The sequence below is a fragment of the Microtus pennsylvanicus genome, chromosome 7, assembly GCF_037038515.1.
Source record: "Microtus pennsylvanicus isolate mMicPen1 chromosome 7, mMicPen1.hap1, whole genome shotgun sequence".
Taxonomy (NCBI): Eukaryota; Metazoa; Chordata; class Mammalia; order Rodentia; family Cricetidae; genus Microtus; species Microtus pennsylvanicus.
In genome coordinates, this window is record NC_134585.1 from 108,690,759 (window position 1) to 108,713,324 (window position 22,566).

At 39.2% G+C, this 22,566-nt stretch overlaps 1 pseudogene; it reads left to right on the forward strand.

The window, feature by feature from the left end:
- The first annotated feature begins 14,154 nt into the window (after nt 1-14,154).
- LOC142854052 (chitinase-like protein 3) lies at nt 14,155-22,125 on the forward strand (annotated as a pseudogene).
- The last annotated feature ends 441 nt before the right edge of the window (nt 22,126-22,566 follow it).

Here is a 22,566-nt window from a genome sequence, read left to right on the forward strand (position 1 = left end):
CCCAGCACTCGGGAGGCAGAGGCAGGTGGATCTCTGTGAGTTCGAGACCAGCCTGGTCTACAAGAGCTAGTTCCAGGACAGGCTCCAAAACCACAGAGAAACCCTGTCTCGAAAAACCAAAAAAAAAAAAAAAAAAAAAAAAAAAACTAAAACTATATTCCATTTCCTTTCTTTGGAAGAGTGTATCCTCCTGCCTGATCCCTTTTTAATTATGCAACCTCTGTGGCTATTCAGACGAAACACACATATGCAAAGCTTAAAGTCAAAGATCCACATATAAGAGAAAATATGTGATGATTATCCTTTGGGTCTGGGTTACCTTGCTCAGGATGATGGTTTCTAACTCCATCCATTTAGCTGAAAATTTCATTGTTCTTGACAGTTGAATAATACTATAAAATATAAATGTGTCATATTTTTATTATGTGCTCATCAGTTGATGGACAACTAGGCTGCTTCCCATTTCTGGCTATTATGAATAGTACAGCCGTGGCCATGGATAAGCAAATATCTCAAAGTAAGATGCAGAGTTCATTGAGTATATACCCATGAGTGATGGACTAGATCTTGAAGTAAACTGATTTTCAGCTTAATAAATTGGAGAAAATATCTACAAACCATTTATCTTGCTAAGGATGCTAACCCAAATATATCAAGAACTCATCTCAATACCAAGGAAACAACCTAATTGTAAAAGGAAGAAGACCCTGAGTAGATGTTTTCAAAAATAATATAAATGTCCTAAAGATATATTAAAAAATAGTTGACTCATTACTCATAAGATAAATGCAAACTAAATCAGTATTGAGAGTAGATTTTATCAAAAACAGAGTAGATAAGCCATTTTGTCAATAATAGCACTTCAATATTAATTGTAACATTATTCTTCATTAATTAAGGAACATAATCACTGCAAATGTCTAGAAAAGAATGAAACTTTTAAAATTATGTAATTAATTATGTTATTCAGTCTTTAAAAGAATAAAATCTGCCATTAGTAACAAAATTTTTAATTTGAAGATATGTTAACTGAAATTAACAAGGCATAGATTAACAAATAATACAAGATCTCACTTATGAGTAGAATCTAAAATATTTGAACTCATAGAAGTAGATGGCAGAATTTTATCTTTTTGCTTTTATTGAAAATATATTTCATTCTCATACAATACACCCTGATTATTTCTTATCTGCCCTCAACAACTCCCACTCCTCCACCTTTATTCTCCACTCTGTATTCACTCCCTTTCTGACTATTATTAGAAAAGAATAGGCTTCTAAAAGATAGCTACACATGACAAAATAAATATAATAAAATGAAGAAACAACTGATTCTGAAGTTATAATGTTTAAGCAGGGGAAGAAAGGATTAAAGAAATGTTGGTCAGCAATACAAACTTTGAGTGAGATAGAATGAGTTCAGAGCTTATCTCTACAACAAAGGACCTACAATTCATAGCATTGTATCTTATTTTGAAAACCATTTGTATCAACACAAAATCAAAAAAAACCTGTCTGTCCAAGGGTCTTGGTCCTGACAATAATGCCTTTATGAGTTTGATCATGTGGACCAGGCCATAAATCAAACAGGGAAATATCACAGAAGAGGAGGTAGAAAGAAGCAGAGATTTTGGACTACAGTAAAAGTGTTTTCCAGAAACAACAGACAAGTTGCACATATGAATACACTTCACTGCAGGTGGAACAGCCTGCACAAGACATCCAAGATCTCAAGCCAGACTAAACATCATCACGGAAAGGGAAGGTGGGCATAAGGTTGCATCTCTAGTTGAAGCACTGGTGCCAAATGATAGGTTCTGGGAGAGTTGTGGGAAACCTTATGGGCAAACAAATTTCCAATAGATTCCCACACACTCAAAAATATATGAACTTGGCCATGGTGCCTTCAGCACTGCTCAAGCGGGCCATGAATGGCTTTTTCTACCATCTGAGTGTCCACTTATCACAGGGGTTTCTCAATGGACATTGTTTATCCAAGATGTGTACGTTACTAATCATAAATTCACACACACACACACAAGCACACACGATACTTCAGCTAAGACTCTTTCCTTAATAAATCATATTTATTAGTTTGCAAAGGAATATATTTCCACGTAGTTTCTCATACATCCTAAATCTTGTTTAGTGTTCCTCTCCTATCCATGCTCCTACAAACACACACATTATAGTCTCATGCCCATGTCCCACATCATCCTAGTTTAAACCTTTCCACTTGTAGAATTTCTCCCTTCACTTCTGTAACACATGTTTTCCGTTATATGTCCTTATCTACTTCTAAGGACTCGTCCAAACATCAAGAGCTTTAGAGCTTCCTGACCTCTCTAAACATTCCATGTTAAATGAACAAATATTAAAAAAAATCCAAAGCTAAAATCTGTGTAGGAGAAGAGAACAGGAGGCATTCATGATTCTGGGCCTAGGTTAACTATGATGTTTTCCAGTTTCGTGCATTTTCCTACAAATACTCCATTATATGCGCCACATTTTTATTACCCATTCTTCAGCTGGTGGACATCTAGGCTGATTTCATTTCCAACCTTCTTGAAATAGAGAAATAATGAGAGTGGGCATGTCTCTGCAGTACGACTGAATCTTTTATGTATGTGTCTGGTAGTGGGGTTGGGTTATATCATAGTTCTGTTTTTACCTTTTTCTGAAACTTACCTATTGAGTTCCATTGTGTCTAAACCAATTTGTGTTCCTTACCAACAGTTTATAATGGTTACTCTTTGCCCACATTCTATTCAGCATTTCTTGTCAATTGTTTTCTATATGATAGCCATGGTAAGTGTGGTGAGATGGAATCTCAAAATAGTGTTTTTCTTTTATTTTGAGAAATAATATTATTATATCATTTTCAACTCCTCCTTCTGTTCTTTAAATCCTCCTATATATACCTCCTTGCTCTCTTTAAAATGTACTCTTTTGTATTAATTGTTGCGTGACATATATGGATATGTAAAAACATATACATTCCTACGTACAACCTGCTCAGTCTACATAACGCAATCACAAGTATGTTGTCAGTACTATTTGGCACTGGATAAATAATTTGTGTGCTCCTCTATTCCTCCTACTTTTAGCATCCCTTACTTCCTATAGTGTTTTAAGTTCTTTAGAGGTACCATAGGCTTTTGCCTTTCCACTTTCACATGTCCGTTGTTGTTGACCTAGTTCAACCCATGCTTTGGCCATCATGTAAGTAAGACTGTAGGTGTAAATTCTGACATTACTAGAAGACACAGTCTCACAGCAAGCCACTTGATCCACTGGCTCTTCAAATCTTTCCACCAACTTTTCTGAAATAGTCCCTAAGACTTGGGTTCAGTAATCCTTTGATAGATATATCAATTGAATCTGGGTTCCATAACTCTACATTTTAATTGGTTGTAGACTTCTGTAATAGGCTCCATTGCTGCAAAGAAAACTTTCTGTGTTAAAGGGTGAGAACTACACTTATCTGTGAGTAGAAAGACAAATATTTAGAATGCAGTTAGGAATTTACTGATTAGTAACGTGGTGGTAGAAGTTTCTCCTCCAGGATCCATGAATTCACTAGCACTAGACAGTTGATTAGGTTTCTAGTACCAAGAATTGTTTCCTTCTTGTTGGGTGGATTTTTAGTGCAGTTAAAGAACTCTTGGTTACTACCAAGATATGTGTGCCACTACTGCACCGTTAAGGTTTTCTTACAATGCTGGTCATTGTTGTGATTCATAGGTGTTACAGTTGGGTAGGACTGTTGGTTGTTTCCCTATTTGGAGGCTTGGTTGTTACCTTCTGGTACTATGTAAGCTAGTCCTCTGGGAGGAAACATTCAGGTGAGTTGCAGTTCAAGAGCCTCTGGGCCCTACGTCTGAACTGTACAGTGTCTTCAGCAATAGGGACTTACTTTACGCCTCTGGGAAAGTGGTACAACCAAAAAAAATAGCAGTAGCATATAGTATTTTGTGAGTCTCTTGGACAACCCTAACTGACAACTCAAAAGAGCACTAGTCATGCCTAATGTTGGGGGTTTCATTAGACTTTCTTTGGGCTTTAGAAGAAGCATTGTCAGACCAGTTGAGAAAATTTCATAAATATATGTACATTTATATCTATAAATTTATTCATATATTTGTATAAGATGTGCTCATTATAAGAATTTTAGGTAAATAGTTGATAGTTTGATAAATTATGACTTTCTCGGACATCCTTCCACTATTTTATCCTCATTATTCTGTATTTATCTCCATTCGCTTTCCCTAATTAGAGTCCTCATTTCTCTGATCAGGTCACTTGTACCCTCTTATACCATTCTCTATTGCTCCCCAACCCTGTGACCCAAGCAATGGTCCCCTTTTGCCTTCCTAGTCTTTGCTGTTACCTAGGATATCTATATACATCTGAATATTTGGAGCTGGAAATCTTCAATGGAAGAGAACATACAATATTTGTCTTTCTTGTTCTGGGTTTTCTCACATGATGTGATCCTTCCTAGTTCCATCCATTCACCTTCAAAGTTCATAATTTCATTTTTCTTCAGCAGCTGAATAGTATTACATGATATATATGTACCAAATTTTCATTATCCATCAGTTGAAGGGCATTTAGGTTGTTTCCATTTCCTACCTATTAGGCATAAATCAGAAATGCACATAGCTAAAAAGTATATGTCAAGACCTTTAGGCATATGACAAGGAGTTCTATGGATAGGTCAATGGTAGATTTACTTCTATCATTTTGAGAGTTCTCCACACTGATTTCCGTATCACTGATATCAGTTTTCAATCCCACCTACAAAGGTATGGGGTACTTTTCTCTCCTATACTCCTTCCAGCATTTGTTGACAGCTGTTTTATTGATCTTTGCCATTCTAGTTGGGGTAGAATGCAATCTCATATGTGATTTTATTTGTCTCTCAGTAATTGCTAGAACTAGAACCTTTTCTGTGATGTGTCTTAGCCAATTTTGAGCCTTTTTTCAGGATTCAGGCCTATTTTCTGAATAGGTCACTTGTTTTAGTGACTGGTTGTTTTAGTTTTTTATATATTGTAAATATTAATTCTCTTTCAAATGTGTACATAGCAAATATTCTCTACTATTCTGTGGTTTTCCTATTCAACAAATTGATTGTTTCTTCTTCTGTAAAGAAACTTTTCTGCTTTGCTAAGTACTAAAGATGGATAGTAGAAATTAATCCCACACTAGCTCAGAATTGGGTATTATAACGGGTTATTTATTTAGGGGTAGACTCACAGATCACAGTCCTCTTCATGAAAAGGAAACAGCAACCAAAGCCAGCAACTAGCAGAGAGAGCACACAAACATTATGGCTGCATTTATAGTATAAGTGACCATACCCAAGTAGACTGATATCTTAAATGTTATTGACAGAAGGTGTTCCCACAACACCTCCCACTTATGTCTAAATAAGAGAGTTCTAAGCTTAAATCAAAATTATATACAACTAGAACAAGTATTTTATCAAGTATAAAACTTATAACTACAACCAGAATAAAATATCAAGCAGGAAACATATGCTAAATGCTTCAGTAAATGTCCTCTCCTAAAGAGTCTGTCTTCTATTAGAAATAGCTTAACCAAGAAATAAGAGGAAAGTAACAATGACTATCTCGTCTTCAACAGCATTGAAGGCCTTTGAAGGGAAATAATATTATTTGAGTAAATGGGAAGTGCAATCAAGCAACTTCCAAAATGTGCAATAAGTGACAGAGACAACTGGCTACCTAGGCAATCACCAAAAGTCTCATTTGCCATGTTGGAACAACCAAATTTTACTAAGTCCTAGAGTAACTGACAGACCATTTTCAGATGCAGTAAAAATTTAAAATTAAAAAAAAAACATCTTGCCCTATCTTGGCAAGGTTTGACAGTCTTTTTTCTTGTATCCTGCTTGTCCTGTCCAGACACCATGCATTTTTTCCAGAGACTGAGGCATGGGCAGTTCCTTGACCAAGGGCCAGTTTTGTCAAAAAGAAAACATGCTCAAAGTGGAGTGTCTTTGGTGATTAAAATTCTCTCAGGAATAGATTGGTGCTGGCAGGAGCAATCATGTCTCACGTCAACAGAACACTAAGTTATTTAAATGCCATATTCTACAGTTCTTTGAAGTGGTGGAAGATTACCTATCTATGCAGAATGTAATCTCTATCAATACAAAGAACTTGATAAGTATAACAATATGGAACTACTGACCTATAATTCTTAATATTTATATAACTTAAATATTAAGACTTCATATTAGAATATTGAGCAATCTTTGAACAACTGTATAAAAAATTAAGGCAATAATCTCAAAATTTAAACAATGTATAAATATCTTGATCAGATGTAGAAATGTATATATATATAGTGTAATATGATAAATATATCCTAAAATTGTATCAATAAACAAAATGTCTTAAGCAGAGATAGAACCATGCATGCATACAATAAGATAAAATAAATTTGCCTAGGTGTACAAATGCTGTAAAGAGAAATAGGAGCATATTTAATATAATTTGACTTTATATCAATATACAAGAATCTATAAAAATGTTAAAAAGAATATATGAATGTAAATTGTCTATATATAATAGTTCACAAGTATTCACTCTGTTATTCACTATTATTATTAGTGAATAAGGACACATTAATCTACTTACTATCCCATCCAAATTCTTCCTTTTTTTCAATGAGATTCCTGAGCCTATATAATTTTTACCCCAACCCAGACCTTATACCAGTTATAATCAACCCCTAATTGATGACCCTAATCCTGAGAACAAACTTTGATGAGAGAAGGGATGTCATCTTCTAGGATTACTTTCCGCTGTCATGAGGGTGATATTATTTCTATGTGATCCTGTAAAACTAAAATAATGGTTTATATTCAAGATTACTGTCTGGTATAATTGAAAATAGTGTCTGAGTAGTCAATAGGATTTTTCTGAGGTCCCTATTTGAAGTTTTGGCCAGAAAGTTGTAAGAAGGTACACCATTTCAACTGACCAAGTTGAAGCCATCTTGAACAGTTGGTACCCAAAACTGGTCTTAAAGTAGCACTATTAGCATCATGATGTCATATCAACCAGGTGGAGTAGTTGCTGTGGTGCCCCATTTTCTTCCTGGAAACTTCAAAGATTACTGCAGGAAAATTTATTATTCATTGTAGAAAACTTGAACATTATTTATATACACATATGTTCAACAAAAGGTATGATATAGACAAAAATAGGTATGGAGAAAAGAATGTTTTTCTTTCTTCTTTCTATTCTATACCAAATGGCTCCTGACATTAGATGGAAACCCTAAAGTTTTCTTTTAACAACATGCTTGGATTTAGAGAAAGATAGCCATTGCCCAACTCCAAAGCCAGCTTTGATTCTTAGGTGGAGATATATACATGTTCAGATAATCAAATTTTACAATGCAGATGATATAGCATCATCAGTCAAATTTTGCATTGCTTGATGATTCTTTAAGGATAGATATATTTTCTTCTTTAGGCATCTAGACGTCCAAGGTCTCTCAACTTTTTGAAGATGAGTTTTTCCTGCAAAGACAAGAACAGAACCCTGCCCCAACCCTTATGAGGTTTCCTTACCACATGTATAGTTCTCACCTCTGTGGATGAGCAGTCATTTCTCTTTCTCAAGAGGTTTCTTTTTGCCAAATTGAATTGTTATTAGTTTTGATGGTGTACATAGCTTTTCTTCTCCTGTAGAAACAAGAGTAAAACCCCTTCCTGAAAGTACCACATCTCCTGGTTTCCATCGTGAGGTCAACACATCCTTGAAATACACTGGCTGATTTAATTCAGTAGTTTTTCTATTATTTAATGTTTCTCTGCTGCCATTGTTGATTTCTCATTAGCATTAAGAAAAAGCATGATACAATCTATTTTGGGAGTGTTTTAGATCCCTTTCAGTTTGTTTAACATGTCCTCTATAGTACTATTTGATCTTACTATTGCCTGACCTCTAGGATTGTTTGGTATACCTATAATATGGTTTATATTTTATTTTTTATCTTACATAGATTTATTTTTTTTTATTATTATTATTATTACAAATTTTCACCTCCTCAGAAGGGTGGATATGGGAGTAGGGAAGTAGATATCTTAATTAAGGGAGTCATTTTAGGGTTGGCGACAGTCTTGATTCTAAAGGTGTTCCCAGGTGTCCATGGAGATGTCCCCAGCTAGATCCTTGGGCAGCTGAGGAGAGGGAGCCTGAAATGACCCTATCCTATAGCCATACTGATGAATATCTTGCATATCATCATAGAACCTTTATCTGGCGATGGATGGAGATAGAGACAGAGACCCATATTGGAGCACTGGACTGAGCTCCTAAGGTCCAAATGAGGAGCAGAAGGAGGGAGAACATGAGCAAGGAAGTCAGGACCGCGAGGGGTATGCCCACCCACTGAGGCTGTGGGGCTGATCTAATGGGAACTCAACAAAGCAAGCTGGACTGGGACTGATGGAGCATGTGATCAAACCGGACTCTCTGAACATGGCTGACAAGGAGGGCTGACTGAGAAGCCAAGGACAATGGCACTGGGTTTTTTTTTTATTTTAATTTTTTATTGATAAAAGGAGAATAAAAAAAACAAGTTTCCACCTCCTCCCAGCCTCCCATTTTCCTCCCCCTCCTCCCACTCTTCTCCCCCTCCTCCCACCCTTCCCCCCTCCCCCACTCCTCTCCCCCCATGTACTGGCTTTGTGGGAACCTAGCCTGTTTGAATTCTCACCTTCCTAGACCTGGAGGGAGCGGGGTGGACCTTGGACGTCCCACAGGACAGGGAACCCTGACTGTTCTTTGGATTGGAGAGGGTGGGGGAGGGAGAATGGGGGAGGGGACAGAAATGGGAGGAGGGGAGGAGGTGAAATTTTTTTCTTTTTTATTTAATTTTTATACGTATACTTCCTACGTATAAACCCAGTAGCACAGACAATAAGAGCAACAATGAATAAATGGGACCTCTGAAACTGAGAAGCCTCTGTAAAGCAAAGGACCAGTTGGATGGTGTTGGAGTTTAGTCTTGAAACAACCCTGTGTTGATATAAGGATGAGGCATCTGAAGTGGTCCCAGTTCAGCTAGGAATATATACAACTTCTGTTATTGAGCTACTGAGCTCAAGAACAAACCTTCTTTAACCTTAAATTATTTTTGCTTCCAATCTTCCAAAGTCTGTGGAGGACACACAGAGGTCTGCAGATGGTCATTAAGTAGCAGAGGAAGGGATCACTCACAATGAGAGTGGGTGGTGCTCCATGGGATACCACACCATCTTCAGTATAGGAAGGTGGGTTTGCAGCTAGGCAAGGGGGGGGCTATCTGCAGTATGGGACACAGAGCACTGTGCTGTCATGGGATATCTGGTAGGTGGGATGGCAGACTGGCTCTGGGGGGTTCCCTATTTGGAATTCTAGCATCCAGGGCTCTTGTAGTCCTAGAGCGATATGGGGGGGGGGGGTAGCTTGACTGGCAAGTGGGTGGGCTTGACTCTGGGGTATCCCTACTTTGGGTTTCTTGTTGCAAGACTTCACACTGTCCCAGAGCGACACAATGAGTGGTGTGGCTAGCAGAAAGTGGACAAACTAGCCCAGATGGCCCTACCTAGAGTTGTAGCCTCGGGATGCCAGGCTTTCCCAGAAAGTGGACAAACTAGCTCAGATGGCCCTACCTAGAGTTGTAGCCTCGGGATGCCAGGCTTTCCCAGAAAGTGGACAAACTAGCTCAGATGCCCCTACCTAGAGTTGTAGCCTCGGGATGCCAGGCTTTCCCAGAAAGTGGACAAACTAGCTCAGATGCCCCTACCTAGAGTTGTAGCCTCAGGATGCCAGGCTTTCCCAGAAAGTGGACAAACTAGCTCAGATGCCCCTACCTAGAGTTGTAGCCTCGGGATGCCAGGCTTTCCCCATAAAATGAGGTGAGTGGGGAAGTTCCTACATGAGTTTCAGTTCTCAGAACTCCTTGTGTTCCTGGATCACTATTGTAGGTGGTGTGGAAGGGCGTGGGGAGGACAAACTGGAAATCCCAAACAGCGGGTTTTGGGCTGATTCCATCCATTTTGTAAAAATGTATATTATAGAAACACAAATATGCATGAGAAGACTTTGTCTGATCCTGTGGATGAAAACCAAATTCTCAAGATCTAATTGACTTTTTAATAATTTTTTGAGATTATAGTATAATTACATCATTTTCCCCTTCCCTCTTCTCCCTTCAAATACTCGCATGTACACTCCCTCTGCATTCTTTCAAAGTTGTAATCACTTCTCTTGAATTGTTGATATATACATGTATTTGTGTTTATTCATGTGTACTCATAAGTGCGTGAATAAAATGTGCTCAATTATATATTGTTACATATACTTTTGAGAGCTGACCAACTGGTTGGTGGACTCTTCCCTGGGAAATACTATTTCTCAGCATTCTTTAGCTGACCACAGTTTTTTTTATCAGGGTTGAGGTTTATGATTTTTCCCCCATCCACATTATCATGTCTATTTGTGTCTTTCTTGTTCAGGTCATGTGTTTAAGAAGCCAGGTTTATAAGACTTCATAGGTGTAACTTCTGACATTTCTAGAAGACACAATCTCACATCAAACGTCCTGTTCCTCTAGCTCTTACAATCATTTTACCCCCATTTTGCAATGGTCCCTAAGCCCTGGTTGCAGGAGTTGTGTTATAGATTAAGTATTAGTTAGGACTGGGCTCCACAACTTTCCACTTTGATTGACTGTGGTTTTCTACAGTGACTGGAAACCCAGTCAACTACCCAGGCCTTGTGAAGTAAGCAATCTTGGAGGAGAACCTACAACCCCCCACTTTAACCACCACTTTACTAAACCAGTAGAGTTTCTAACTAAATTTTAAAGAGTTTCCTCATACCCACAGATAAACATAGTCTTCACCCCTCGTCAGGAAATTTCTCTTTTAATTAGACAGAAACAATTACAGAAAGTTCAGTTATTTTAGGAGAGTCAATACTCTTTAATTTTCAAATGAATCAAGTGATAAAAACCAGCCTGGATTCACAGTAACTCTGATGAGGTACAAGGAGGCCATACATTTGCCTACCACTTGAGTTCTGGGTGATCACAGGTCATAAGCTGTACAAACAACATGGGCTAGAGTACATAACGGAATTAAGAGGAGGGGACATCATTGGATGATAAAGCCAGGATCTAACCTGAACTTTGAATTCTATGATTGAGGTAGAAAGCAAGACATGAAAAGATGTAACAGCTGGAGCAGAGGAATGTAAATTGCGTTGAGGTGTTAAGAACACAATTTTAACTAAAACAAATTTAATATGAGACAGTAGTAGCAGATGGTGTTTGACTGCAATGAATTAATTTCAATCTTTAAAACTCTAGAAATAATCAGTAACCAATATTTCTAGTAAAGGAGACATTTCAATACCCTCATCTGTATGTATTCAAAACTGAAAATCTTTTTCAACCTCTCCTGTATGTCAACATTAAGAGGGTTCTTAGAAGCCTGAGAAGGAACATACTGGGACCAATACATTCTTAAATAGATTTATCTTATAACTGTCACTTGAAGTCATTCCAAAGAACAAGTGTAGGCATAATACTCAACATTTAAAATGTAGCCCCTAAAGAGTGGAGGTCCATTAGCACTAACCAGATAAATAGACTTTACATTCAGTAAAAATTAATTAGGACACAGAATGTGGACAAGGATGGTCATTTCCATTTTCCATTTTCCAATAAATCATAAGAGTAGATTGAAATGTATATCCACTGAAAAGAACACCCCTTGAAATGGCTATAAAGTTTCACTTGGGCTGTTCTGATCTATGTCTAGTAGGATGACTTTCACTGTTTCTGAAACTAAAATTACAGATGGTTGTGAGCTGCCTTGTAGGTGCTGAGAGCTTAACCCAAGTACTCTAGAAGAGCAGCGAGTGTTCTTAACCTCTGAGCCATCTCTCCTGCCCAAAATATTTCCAATATTTCTTTTCCAAAGCAATCCCAAAAACCACTGTTCTATTTTCTGGCTTTGTTCTTGACAAGTTCAAATAGCTTTGATTCCACTTATAAGTCTTATCATGTGCTACTTGCCTTTCTGTGTGTTGTTTATTTCTCTTAATATGCCCTTCAAATTCACAAACATTATTTCAAACGATGGGTTTCATTATTTTTATAGCTGAATAATTTATATTGTATATATAGTACATCTTTTTATCCACTTGACTATTGGTGCACACTTACTGGGATTCCGTATCTTGGATCTTACTAGTCAATGTTAATGAATACTATTGAGCGCTATATCTTCAAAACACTGATTTCATTTCCTTTGGATAGCGGTGTTGATGAATCATGTGCAATCTGTGTGTATTTTGTGAGGAATCCACACAGTGCTCGCTCTAGGGCCTTTGTTCTTTGCATTTACATTGCAGCGATTTCTTTATACATCCTTGAGAACATTGTTTACCTTTCATCTTCTCCTATTAGCCATTCTAACAGGTGTTAGGTGATCAGTCAACGCAGTTCTAACCTGAGTAGCTCCGATTAGTAATAATGTTCAGGGTACCTGTGTGTGTTCGCTTTCATACACCTCTTAGCCATTTACCTTCTGTGAGAAATGCCCAGTCAGACTCTTTTCTCATTTGTCAATGGTTATTTCTCTTCCAGTTCCTGCTTTTTTTAATGCTAACTCCTTATCAGATGTGTGGATTCCAAATATTTTCTCCCATTCTAAAGTGCAGGGGTGTTTTTACTCATTTTCATGTATTTTGAAATTATCATACAAAGTAACTGGTTTCATTATGGCAAGTCACCATTTGTGTCGTAATACTGTGTATATGTTTATTCATGTCCTCTCTCCTCCTCTCCTTCTCCCTGCCTTTCTCTCTCACTGATATTTTCCCCGCTAAGTAGTTTACCTTCTGCTTTCATGTCACATGTGTTCTGCTATTTTCTTTCTTCTCTGTCCCTTAAATTCCTTTCCTATCCTCACAGTTCCCTTTCTATCTTTTTCCATTCACCTGTGTCCGTGTGTTTACATGCATGCATTTATGTTCATGACCACATGTGTGTGGGATCCATTTCTGCCTTCTGAGGCTGGAATTACAGACAAGCCACCATGCCTGCCTGGCATCTGTAGGTTCTAGGACCCAAACCTTCATACTCTCGTCTTTACACATCTTTGCAATTGCTTTAAACACTTATTCATCTCCTCAACCCCATTTCTATCTCTCTCTCTCTCTCTCTCTCTCTCTCTCTCTCTCTCTCTCTCTCCACACACACACACACACACACACACACACACACACACACACACACATCTAGAGCCCACCACATACTAGAGAAAATGTGAGACAGAAAATCTAATTTCTTAGATTTTTGTGGTTAGAATAAAAGTAGATAGTGCCATAAATATCTACCCTGGAGCACATATAAATAAAACAGGATATGTTCAAACAAGTATATCAATGTTTCTAATTTAAGTCATGGAAACTCCTGTTGTATAAAGTTATTAATGTTAAAAATTCATAGATAAGTTATATGGCTTTTCTTATGAGTGCTCATATCCCCCCCCCCTTTTTTTTTGGCTTTTTGAGGCAGGGTCTCTCTGTAACATTCCTGGCTTTCCTGGAACTCACTCTGTAGACCAAGTTGGTTTTGAACTCACAGAAATCCACCTGTCTCTGCCTCCCAAGTGCAGGGATTAAAGGTGTGCACCACCACCACCTAGCTATTATATTTTTATTATTAAAAATGTTAAATATATTTGATCATATACTTCCCTTCCCCCAAGCCCTTCTAGAACCTCTCCCTCCCCCTTCCCACCCACCCAACTTTAAGTTCTTTCTAAAAAAAGAAAATACAACCCTCCCCTGCCCCCAAAATAAAACACCCAAACACATATGTGTGTATGTACCTAAGAGCTGTGTAGTACTAAACTTTTGATTAGGAAATAGCAAATATTAATTTCTGAATAAAAATATAACTGCATTTAAAATATATATGTATAACACAATTTTTTAAAAAAAACAATCTTTTTTCATTTTACAGTTAGTTTATGGTAATGGAAGAAAATTGTACTATAGTGTGTCATATCTTGTCAGGGAAACACCAAATAATATCAGTTGTATTACCTAAATGGGGGAACCTATGGATTTTAAAATCGTTCTTTATCTTTTGCTTTTAAGGAACACCCAACTGAAAACCCTCCTGGCCATTGGAGGCTGGGACTTTGGACCTGCCCCATAAGTTCTCTCTAGAAAGCCACTTGTTCATTTACTATTGAAAGCAAGATAGCCCAACCAGCCTCTGTTGCTGTACTTCACAACATCAGAGGTGCTGAAGGCACCCACTAAGTGACTGTGTTAATGCTATAAATTAACTGGAACCTTACTTCTAAGCAGAATATGTTGAAAAGATTAGTATGTTGTCAAAGTACAGAACCCTTTGAGCATCAGTTTCCTGCTTCCAAAGCACTTTTATCTAGAGTATTTCAAGGTCACAATGACTTGAGAAGGCTTTGTACAATGTCTTTGTCTTTTGGAGAAGGAAAAATAAAAGTCTACTCTTAAATAAGACGTCTTTGAGAGCACGTGAATTTGGAGGGTGTTTCAAGACAGCATGGTAAGTTAACATGGCCACACATCTTAAGAAAAAAAATAAACAAAGGAAATGCTGAGTCCTGAGGCAAGCAAGAGTAATGATTGCAAAGGAAGGCTGGGGCAAAATAGGAACAAGTGTTCGTCAGGTTGAGGCGTCCTAGTAAAGGGCACAGAAGTAGAATTTGGGCTGTAAAGTGTTTTTATTCCAATGTGTTAATATTATAGAGGCCTTACCCTGCCTTTTTTTTTTGGTCTCTGTCAGATTCAGCGCCATGGTCTCCACTCCTCACAACCGCCAGACTTTCATTAGCTCAGTCATCAAATCCTGCACCAATAAGGGTTTGATGGGCTGAACCTGGACTGGCAGTTCCCTGGATCTCATGGGAGCCTTGCTAAGGACAAGCATCTCTTCACCGTCCTGGTGCAGATGAGGAAAGCAGGAAAAGGAGAAAGTGTCTTCAGTCCCAGAAGATTCAAAGTATGTTCTTTCTGGGGAGAACTGGGTGGTACACAGTAAAACAAACTCAACTGAATTGAGACGTACAGACCTTAGCATGGCAAAGATCCTTCTGTATTAAATACCCCTTCAACAGGTTGCATTCCAGACATATCACATCATTTTAGGGATGATGACTCATATTTGCATTTAATGCATATTTTAATTATTTGAGAATATCACACGTTGTCTTTTGATCATATCTTCCTCTCCCTCATCTTCTCGCAGATCTACCCCCTATTCTGTATCCACCTAGCTTTGTGTAATTTAAACACGAAAACAGGCATGCACGCACATGCACGATTTCAATTAGTGCTGTTTCTGTACTCTGGGTTAGATGGCTATCTGCTGGAGCATGTCCTAGCTATCAAAGGCCACACCCTTGATTAAAGCTAACTGCTCCTGGAAACTGTTAATTACCAATAATTCCTTCACTAGGGATGGAATTTCTTGACCACCTCCATGCTCCATGCTAGTATTTTGTCTGGTTGAACTTGCACGGATCTTTCTGTATTAAGTGCTCTATGCTAAAAGTACCATAAGCATTATGATATTCATTCTACAGATAAGTAACTAAGGATATATCGTAGCTGCCTGTGTTACCTGACAACAGAGTTCAATGCCAGAACAATTACATAAGACAATCTGTTGTTATCAAAGTAACACATGCTCTGTGGCACATATTGGTTTAGGCTTAAAATAAGAATAAGGCAAAATCCCAACTTTAAAGAACATTCAGTATGAGTCAGAATGCTGAAATTTAACCAACAATTGCAGACACGTGATTAGCATAAATACCAGGAAACCCAGAGAAGTTCGTGTGAAGCAGGATCAGAAAGAGCCTACCACCGTAAGTGATGCCTAATCTTAGTCTTAAGAAAACATTAGCACTGCCCAATTAGGTCAGAATGGGCAAGTCACAAAAACTCAGAGACCAGTGATCAAGTGATTGGGAGAAAGAGTCTGAGTTTGCACAGGCAGCAACAGCCTGATCATGCAGGTCCTTCAGCTAAAGAATTGGGAATTCTCCCTCTAGATAATTGGGAATACTGTGAAGGATTATACACAGTGAAGAAACAGTGGCTGAACTTTTGGTTTTGACCTCCTGCTCTGACATTAAACACAAGCAAGGCGAGTCAGCAGGCAAAGTTCCAGTGGAAGCTACTGATGTAAATTAAGGGACAGGTAATCAGAGGAAGCAATGCTTTTACACTGAGGGAAGGAGGGTCATCTGAATATAGAAACCAGTAGGACCTGGGGATAAATTTATAGTATAGTATATACTGTAGATATAGAAGATCCACAGTTTCCTGACTTAAAGAAGTATATGGGCAAAAATAGGTTGGTTAAGATGATACAAAGGTGGATTCGGAGTGGGAGAACTGATTCCTTTACATCCAAACCTAGAGACTGGAATGGGTCTGAACAGCCAGGATGCATTGGATAGATACATATCTAGAGCTCATGGGAAAGAACTTGACTTAATGGACTGGTGTCATCAACAAGAGGGGTGATCACCAAGCAAAAATGACTAGATTATGAAGTCAAAGATGACAGACGGCTTTTAATTTATTCCATTCTTTACTTCTATTTTCTACTCGTTTTTTTGGCAGAATCTGTACCACTGTTCTATATCCACCGTGACAGATTATTTCCATACGGCACCATATACTAGATCGTCAGGCAGCCTCTGGAGAGTTTTAGCACTGAATAACTCACTGAGTCTGCCAGCTTACTTTTGCCCAATAGCTCTGATTATCAGATTCAGTGACTCCATTTCTTTATCTTTATTCATATTTATTCTTTGGTGATATTATGTATAAATCATTGTACTTAGATCATAGTCTTCCCCTCCCCCACTGCTACCCACCTTCAATTCTCCCCAGACTTCCTTCATTCCACTCCCAACTTCAGCGGCTCTGCTGCTCATATTTACATGGGTGTATGGCGCCATCTACTGGAACATGGGCAAACTACCATGGCCCATACAACAGGAAAACGGATTCTCTTTCCCTCTATAGCCTAAGCCATACTCTGTTGATTGGCTTGACCTTGTGCGTCTTTTTCGTACCTTCGTGGGTGCAACAGTCCCATCGTCGAGATTATTTCTCAGCAATTTCCCCCAACCTCCGGCTCCACTTTTTCTCCAACGTTCCCTGAGCTTTGGGGTAGGGGGATGTGATCCGGAAACCCTCTTTAGAGCAGAACACCTGTTGTCAGTCTGTATTAACTGCCATTTGCTGTGTAAAGAAGCTTCCCTGGTGAGGGATAAGAGTTGCACTGGTCTGTGGGTACCAGGATAAGTTATTTAGGAAGCGGTTCCTTAGGAAGACAGTATTTTGCAGGTTCTATTACTCCCCAACTCACAGATTCTTGGCTAGATTTTCTTACAGTACCAGGTGTGTATTCCCCTCCTTAGAGCAGGACTTGAGTTCAATTAGAATGGTGTTGATTTGCCCCATAAAAATCTGTGCCTATGCTGTACTTGCTGACCTATCTTTTCAGGCCACTTGTTCCTGGATCATAGCTGGCACAACTTTTGATGGCTTTTCTTCCCCACCAGCCTTCACAGCGCCTTCTGGCCTATGAAAACTAGCCAACAGGGAGGGAGCTTCCAGGTCAGCATCAGACTGACTTCTCCACATCCTATGATCAAAGTGTGTGATGCTCTTAGCGATAGCATCTCTCTGTCAAGTTCTAGTCAGTACCCAACAGCAATGGTAGCAGCCTGTACTGTCCTGGGGATCTCTGGGATGCCCTGAGCAACAACTTGAAGACCTGTATCCCACGTCTGGCACTGGGTTTTTGTTTGATAACCTATGGCTTCTGGGAGGAGCCCTTACACCACCCCCATGTAAGCAACTCCAATTAAGCTTTTCTGATAAATGTATTTTAAGAAGCTTATAAAATGGTAGGCTTCCATATGATTTTATCAAACATTCTTAGTAAGGTATCCTTCCTCTTACCCCTATTGTACTCTACACTAACATCCCACTCCACACTTACCCTTCTCATTATTCCCCTTTCCCCTCTGAACTATTTGTTGTTTATTATTCTATCCTCACTCACTCCCTTAAACTCTGTCTTCCTTCCCTGTGTCTCAATGGCCCCTTTCTAGTTTCTTGGCTTTCTCTCTCTCTCTCTCTCTCTCTCTCTCTCTCTCTCTCTCTCTCTGTGTGTGTGTGTGTGTGTGTGTGTGTGTGTGTGTGTGTGTGTGTTTTGAAATAAAGTTTCTCTGAAGCTTTGGAGCCTGTCCTGGAACTCACTCTGTAGACCCGGCTGGTCTCGACCTCGCAGAGATCTGCCTGTCTCTGCCTTCTGAGTGCTGGGATTAAAAGCGTGTGCCACCACCGCCTGGCATGTTATTTCTTTCTTTAATTGGAGCATACCTCCAGGCAAAAGTTATAGATCTTTTCACTACAACAGCACAATATAAAAGCAAATATCTTGCAATATATGGGGTTAATATTTCAAGACAGCTCCAACCCCCTTCTTATAATGCTCTTCATCTAGTAAAATGTCCTAGTCACTTGACCACTAGCACACACAGCAATTTCTGTGAGCATTCTTTTGGAAGATGACCAGGTACTCTGAAACAAGGCAATTACAAGAGATAACCCCAATACAATACTTCATGCAAGATGAAAGTCACATAAAGTAGAGGAAGATTACTATCTGGCACTAAATTGCACTTGGTACCCAGCCATTACCACCTTCTCCCTTAGTTAACTTTGCATTTCATTTAGTGAGGTATTGGTCCTATGATAAACTTCAGCTACTCAAAAAGGGAAAACCTTTCTCCACCGCTGAAAGCTGGGTTTAGGGAACTGCAGCAAGGGATGCTTCAGAATGTGGTAATGGTGGCAAAGCTCTCAGTCATTTGGAATCTAGATTTTGGATGAATAGCTAGTAACTTTAGAGGGGACATAATAAAGTCCTAAACCCCATGAATATTTAATGACTTAACACCATCTGCGCTACTGCCTTTATTGAGGTAATGACAGAAAAATGTAAAACAAAAATGGGAAAGTACTTTTTAAAAATATAGACTTGTTATTAGAAGAACTGAAATGAATTTGTAACGTTCTCTACTGTATGTTAATATTCTGTAGAAAATGCGTGAAGCTTTTGAGGAAGAAGCCATTGAGAACAGTAGACCCAGGCTGATGATCACTACCACGGTAGCTGGTGTTGTCTCCCTCATCCAGTCTGGCTATGAGATCCCCCAGCTGTCACAGTAAGCTGTCTACCTTGTTCAGGAATTCTTGAGGAAATGTAAGCAACAGATCTTCATCCTTGGGATGCTTTGTTGCACGTGGACTTGGTTTATAGGCTTTGTAAGGGTACATTTTCCTGGCATATAGGAATGGCAAATGATCATCAGAAATTATTTAAACATCATCTTTCATCCACAGCTCCTTAGACTACATCCAGGTCATGACTTACAACTTCCATGGCTCCCAGGATGGCTACACTGGAGAAAACAGCCCCCTCTACAAATCCCTACATGACACCAGCACCAACACCTTTCTCAATGTGGTAAGACCCTACACAGATGCAAATGCAGACTAGAAATGGTCCAAATCATGAGAGATTCATCACAAAATTAAAAAACCAAATTGTGAGTATGCAGTGTTCTTGTATACCTCCTTTACTACAACTTCAGTGAAGTATTCTGGAAAGAAAACTAATAAATATCAGGCCCAGAGCTGGGCTTGTTGCCCAGGGGTTGAGGGCTAGAAATCTGCTGAATTTGAATGTTCATTATGTCCACTATCTACCTGCTCTAAGCAGAGTATTGATGTGGGATTACCCTCTGTATATGGTGAATATGTTTTATTACCATTGGTTAATAAAAAAAAAGCTGCTTCAGCCTATAGCAGGGTAGAATATGGCCAGGCTGGAAGAGATACTGAAAGAGTGTAGAAGAAGTCAGAAAGATATCATGTAGCTGCCGAAGGAGACAGCTGCCAGCCAGAACCTTACCAGTAAACCACAAGCCTTATAGTAAAATATAAAATTAAAAAATGGTTAATTTAAGATGTAAGAGTTAGTAAAAATCCTGAGTTAATAGACTAAGCAGTGATTTAATTAATATAGTCTCTGTGTGATTATTTTGGGTCTGGGAAGCCATAAAATGAACAAGCCATGTCTGTCAACAGAGTATCATTCCAAATACTTAAAAGTTTTGTACATATAGAATATATTTTTAAAACTGAGGAGTTAACAATATATAATAACCCTTCGTGCAACAGACAAGATTCTTAAGTTTATTTATATGGATAAATAAAGTGATAAATGGATGTATGCCCCATATTGCTACAGACTCTAAAACGCCAACCCTACAACATGGATGGTGAATGAGCATTTGAAAGCAGCATGAGATGAGGGTGTTGCTCAGTGGTCCAGCTCTTGCCTTAATGAGTATGGCTCTGGGTTCCATCACCATACATTTTAAAGATGTATGTATCATAGTGTACAATGATATGTCATGAATATTTCTGTCTGCTATGGGGCTGTATATATTAAGCTGCAATATCAGTTTTCAGAATTCAGAGGCAAAGGAGTCAACAGTTTGAGGTCTGGGATATAGACTGAGACTCTACCAAAAAGCAAATAAGTAATTAAAAATATGGACTGTGAATGAAGTTCAGTTGCAGAGTACTCCTGCAGCATGAGCCATACCATGTGTTACATCCCCAGAACCACAAAAAGAAAACTGTCTCAAACTTCATAACTCCATATAAAAGCCACTGGAAACCTCCCCAAGATACATATATTAAAGGAAAAAAATAAAGCGTACCTTTATCTCTTGCATGACAAATTATTTAAAGGATTATTATCTCGTGACTTTTAAAGATTTGCACCTTCTTGAATGATGGAGCCACTGAGGCCTGGGATGCTGACCAGGAAGTACCTTATGCCTATCAGGGCAACAAATGGGTTGGCTATGATAATGTGAAGAGCTTTCATATCAAGGTAAAGTCAGTCCCATGGGTGTTCTGAGGGCCCAACCCTGAGCTTCAAGAAATCAAATGACTTTTGTCCTCTATCCTTAAACAGGCCGAATGGCTTAAACAGAACAACTTGGGAGGTGCCATGCTATGGACCCTGGACATGGATGACTTCACTGGTACTTTCTGCATCCAGGGACAGTTCCCTCTAACGTCTGCCCTGAAGAAAGCCCTCAGAGTGCACAGTAAAAGTATGTAACAGCAGGGACATGCCAAGGGTAGGCAAACATCCCCCCATCAACTCAAAGGGAGTCGTGACATGCCTCTCTCCATTGCCCACAGAGACTTCCCACTTCGTCCCACTGCTCTTGGCCAAGTGCCAGTCAGTGAGCTTCCATGCCAGGGATGGTATACCTTTAGGGCAAGCCAAGCACACCTGGAAGCAGGGTCCAGGTCTCCGAAGTCTTTGTGATGTGCAACAGTCTACAGAAGCTGTGCTGGCCATCACCATAAGCATCTGTGTCTCTATGGGGCTGAGCTTTGATGTCTCACTTACCCCCTCTCTGGGGAGATTTAACAGGAAGGCTCAACAGTACTCTCATGTCAATATACAGATTGTTTTTTTATATTGGGGCATTTTTACCTAATCTTTAAAGCTTTTTACTTTATATAGTAGGTACTCAGCAAGTATGTTTCAATGAGTTATATAGAAAAAATATTTATTTTCATTCCAAGTCCAGCTGGCTTTGAGGTAAGACAGGAGGACCGAGACATGTGTAAGGACTTGGGTTGATATCACTTCTTAAATCCTGAGCATAGAATTATCCTCTGATCTAAGCCCCAGTCAAGGCCACCATGGCCAAACGTTTGTTCACCTCCAGCGGAAGCCTGCCATTGCATGAGGGTCCCTGCTCATCATTTTGTGCTGTGTTTCTCAGGTTGCATGGCCTCAGTTTCAGACCTTCGGCAAGTAAATGCTCCTCTAAACAGTGGAGGTAGGAGCTGGAAGACAGACACTGAGGCAGTAGATTCTGTGTCAGCTGGGCCAAGAGAATAATCAAAAAGTCTTCTGTCACTGCCCAATTGGAATCTCATCCCAGCACAATTTCCAAACGGACCTTCTCCTCAAAGCAACCTGTGATGAAGAAACTATAGGCTCACTTTATGTGTCCCTATCCGTTTTTCCCAGGATTCTGAAGTCTCTTTTGCTCCTTGCAAAGGTCATCTTGAATCTACCTAACGAACTAAAATAAACTCAACAGTCAAAACATGAGCTCCCTTGCGGGGGGGGGGGGGGGGGGGGTTGCGATTTGGTGAAAACCTTTCACAGTGTGGAAACGCCAGCTGCTTCAGGCGAGAGGTGGAAAGACTGTGAGAACAAAGTGGAACCACCACCCTACCGTCTTCTGTCTGCCTGTGCACATCTGCGTGATGACTGAGGCTACGGGAAGGAAACGATGAAGCTGTTGGTGCCCAGGACAAGATGAGGACATTTGCA